The sequence below is a fragment of the Chanos chanos genome, chromosome 10 (assembly GCF_902362185.1).
Source record: "Chanos chanos chromosome 10, fChaCha1.1, whole genome shotgun sequence".
Taxonomy (NCBI): domain Eukaryota; kingdom Metazoa; phylum Chordata; class Actinopteri; order Gonorynchiformes; family Chanidae; genus Chanos; species Chanos chanos.
In genome coordinates this window covers 11355841-11360840 of record NC_044504.1, presented here as the reverse complement: position 1 = coordinate 11360840, position 5000 = coordinate 11355841, and positions in this window count along the sequence as shown.

The window sequence follows — 5000 nt, the reverse complement described above, 5'->3', positions numbered from 1 at the left end:
AAATGACACTTTTAAATGGCCTGCCAGCCCAGTAATTCTTTATACCCAACAAGACCTTTGAACATTCCGAGTTTAATGAGGCCAAAAGAGGCCAATTAAAACCAACAAGATAATTCATATCACACTTATTACAGTGGTGTAAGATTCTTGCCAGTCAGATCAAACAACCTCACATACTTTTATTAGTAATTAGAGATGTTAAAAGTATTTGCAACAGAACAGCAACTGTTGAGAACAAACACAACAGAAATTTGAAAGACAGGTCTTGAAAAATTTCATTTTGTTATGTGTTTCGTGCACCACAGTGACGAATGACGAAGCCCCCCCCCCACCCACCCCCACCCCACCCCAGCCCCAAAAAAAGAAAAGAAAGAAAAACACTTTGTCATGCTGTAACATTGCAAAAGACAATTTGTGTCAATTTCCAAAAAGTATGGTATGCTATCCTCCTCCAAACTTTAACTTTCTTTTATCTGTTTGTTGCAATCAGACGGTTTATTTGTTCCTAAAGCAACATAGTGTAGAACAGGCCAAGCTAGAAAATACCTGTAACAGCGCATCGTTCATGGGAACTAACACAGGTCACAAATTGGACTTACATCGCTCTCTATTGGTGACCAAGAGTAACTGCAGGTGTTATAAACATGAACATAAATTGTACACACACTTCATCCAGAAAAACATGGGTAAAACGCAAATATCAAATCTGTTATAATGGTTTTTAAATGTTAGTAATGTTAGTTAACGTTAGTTAATGTCTTACCTGTCAAGACAGAACTGGGCAGACAATGTTGACCAGATAACAAAGAGAGAGATTGAAAGTGAATGGTATTTCAGGCAATCATCCACTAAACAGCCCTAATCTACCAGTCGCTGGTGTTAGGTGGCTCTTGATTGACTTATGCAATGGTTTATCATATTTTAATAACTTTAGACTGTAAAGGGAATTTAATAATTGGAGTCAAGATTAGCTTGTGGCCGACACTTGTTCTATATTGAGGGTGGCTGCTGCTGTATTTGAATTTGACCAAAAGAAAAAAAACCAAAAAAAAAAACAACTTGTCTGATCAAAACAAAACCACAACAATGGTACACACCCATTGCTGGCAAAAGATCACAGTGTTGTGGGCTGATCTGATAAAGAACACACCCTGAGATAACAAACGCTGGATGTGTGTGTATTTTGAGTTTAGTCATCCTGCTATGAACTATGCTCTGATTTACAGCAAGGCTCTTTTGTCCTTTATGCATGGAGTTCGCTGGAAAGGTGTATCTTAATGAAATCATGTTTTTAAAGGACAAGAAAAATGATTAAACCACCAATAAGGGTAAAAAAAAAAGAAGTAATGGCATAATTTCACTGAAAGCTAGCAGCTGTTCCATGGAAATCACAGAATTACACAAATAACAGAAATTGTTAAATAAACGAATTAATCATAACTGTAACATCGATGTTTAGAAAATAAACTGTACTCTTGTAATTACTAATAGTAGACTAACAGTATGTTGGTATGACTTAATTAAGAAAAAAAATATTTTAGTAATTTCACATGAGGGCCAGTGTATGTTCATAAAAGGCCTAAAAAAAAATGACTGGTCACAACGGCTCCTGAAACAAAAACAGTAGATAACACTGTAGACATTTGTGTGTGTGTGAAATTCACCACATAACTTCCTCTTAAACAGGGTTACTATCATAAAAATGACATTTATATATAATTCAGTTTTTTGTAAGAGACTTTTTTCCCTTTTTTTCCCTTGTTTTTTTTATATTTTTTTTATTTTTTAACTCTTTTGACCCACCCTCATTCCGAGCAGCGATGCAATCCTTACACTGCGCTCTTTGGACTGTGCCTCTTGCTTTTTGACATGTGAGGGACAGGGCAAGCCCGGACCTTTATGGGGCCCTAAGCAGAATTTGATTGCCCCCCCTCCACCCCCCACCCCAGGCGCCACCAATACTATTGACTAATGTCGATGCTTGATCAGTCACACACATGTTGTAAATCAAACACACCCATTACCAATTTTATTAGTTGTAGCTGTGTTGCGTACATCATACCAATGTCAGCCTGACACGTTTTTTTTACCCTTCTATGGTTTTTAATCTTAAAAGGTAGCATACTCACAATAGTGGTCTGGTGTTACAGTACTAAGTGACATACTGAACATGGTGTACTGAAAAGTAACAAATAAACCAGCAGAAAACGAATTTACTGTAAACAGGTTAAGCACTTTAATTGCTTTTGGTTTAAAAAATTTGCATCGTGCAAAAGTGCAGAACATATGACGGAGTTGAAGGGCCACATTAAGGGAAAAAAAATTCTGAGACTTTGAGAATAAGGTTGTGATATTATGAGAATAATGTTATAATATTATGAGACGTAATATTATGAGAATACAACTGTAAATTTCAAAGGAAAAAAAAACATGATTTTTAGGAAAATATATTACCAGCAACCAATAAAACGGGCGAAAGGGCAGTCATTGGGAGTCTGAGCCTGCTTCCAGCAACTGCTGTTTGTCTCAGGCCTTGTGCCGTGCCACACAGATCAGTTAACAGGTAGCTTTACATACATCATCTCATCTTTAAATGTTTGATAAATGCGGTTTTGCTTGTTGAGCAAACACAGGTTTACAGTTTCATTCCTCATTTTAACGCAGGCAACAGGCTGCTCTTCTGATGTTTCCACTCCAAAATAACACGTAGCCTTAAATTATGACTTTTCCATCCACTCAGAGGAGAGGACTGTGGCCTAACATTAGTCTAGCTGTTTCTCAATACGCGTTCTTCTCTGTGCTTGCATTCTCATGGACTTGTGAAACGCCATCAGCCATAGCCTAAGTACTGTTCCAATTCAAAATTGGGATTTAGCCAAGTACAGATCAAATACCTGGATGTGTCCTCGATTTGTGGATTTTTATCAAGGATGCATCGGGTGACTTGTGTAGACTTGGGTAGTCATGTTTCCCAGAATGCATTTCACACAAATTCTGAACTCCCCAGCTGAGCTTAGCAAGTCCGAACTCCCAAGAGTGGTAGTACTTGATGTATTGACAAATGGCCTCTGACTCACTGTGCTTGCATCAAAGCGCAGTTAATGTTCTTTATAGCATGCATGCACATTAACGTGACACCAGCTCTGATAAAGGCAGCGGGGATTGATTAAACCAGTAGTATTACTTAGCCAGCCTGCTATCATAATATTGAGTGAAAAAAAGAGAAAAAAAAAAACATTCAAGCTCCCCTGTGGGACATTTCAAATGCTTTTGGGGGCCCTCTGGTGGTCCTCTGGTGGCAACAGGGGCCCTAGGCAGCCGTTTAGTTCACTTATGCATCGGGCCAGCTCTGGTGAGGGGGCTATTCAGTGTCTACGCAGTAATCCTCAAATCTGATTTGTTCATTTGAAGCTCTAGGTCTTCCTTCATATGATTCTAAATGTTGGTATTATATTAGGAACAAAATTTGAAATGATGTACTTGTAAAAAATATCACACTATTCTGATTAATTGAATGAGGTGAGGTGAAGCTGTTGGGTAAAGAAAGGTCCATTTAACTTCACTGGTACTGACAGAGGTAAGAAACACAACAGGGTCACCATTATCTGTCAGTATCACAGAGCCTGCTAGTATAATGGGGGTTAGGTGATCAAACACAGGGAGAACTCAGGACCTACTTTTTGATGTTTTATTACAAGACACTGTTACATATACATAGAAACATGGACACGGATAATAACAAGATGACCGGCAACGTGAGACCTCTCAGCAAGTGCACACACTTGGGGTAATATTTCACTTCTCTGCATCTTTTTTTAGGGATGCAGTATTGCATTGTTTGGCAATTTGGCATGAGAGTCAGTATGTTTTTGAATTGTCAGAATCAGAATTCTCTACTGTCTCACAACACCTTGATTTAAATAGGCCACAGATCATTGACCAGGTCTTACTTATATGAATCTGATCCAACAATGCTTAATAATAGCCCTTTCCCTTTAACATGTCTGTATGAAAGTGAGCAAATGTCCCATCAATCAGTGTCTCTCACCACATTTAGACATAATCATTAGCCTACACCAGGGCTGTCAGAACCCAGTCCTGGAGGGCTAAGGTCCTGATGCTTTTGTTATAAACTAAATACATGTGATCTCTGATTGTTTGAAGAGTGCACATATGTGTTTTCTAGATTAAAATGGGCAGGTAATTAAGGGGTGAAAACAAAAAGAAGCAGGAACTTAACAGTATAGAACAATAATAGAATAGAGCCTACTGACAAATATCAGAATAGTTTCCAACAGCTTAGGAAACGTAACCTTAACAACAGGTAAGCCAGAGCTTTCACAAAGTGGGATAGTGTTTAAATAAATGTTCACTGATACGAATGCACATGTACTTTCACTCTAGCCTGTGGATTAAACAGCTGGTGGGAATGGATAATGCAAAAATAATTTTGCTTGAATAATTTTGTGACAATATACTCTTTTATACTTCCTCAAGTAGGCTAATTTCCATGATGAATAATCTTATGCTGATTCAAATCAGTTTTCTGCTGAGGTTTCCTATATTTTTCACTCAGTGTAGGTTGGTAGATTTTTCAGTATATACATGGCAATGGTTAAGAGTCATTAGATTGTGTGAGAGCGTAGGCGTTTAATCAGTTATAGGGGAACCAAAATCAAGAAGACTAGGAGGGGACTTTGTCCAGGTTTTCCTCAAGTTTGTAACAGAGAAGAAGTCATTTTTCATCTCTACCAAGAGTCTGGATTGCTTCTTTATTACTCATCCATAACAACACATTGTCCTCATAATTGTTATCAGATTCAGAAAGGCCAGCAGAATGACTGGCTCCTACAGACCCCCTTACCCCACACAGATTCTTTGTGAAAGAGTGACAGAAGCAGTATCTGTATTCAGATCGATGGAGCATTCTTTCTATATTCAAAAGATTTCAGTACACTTAATCTTAGTTTGATGGTGGTAATCCTTACTAATTAAATGTA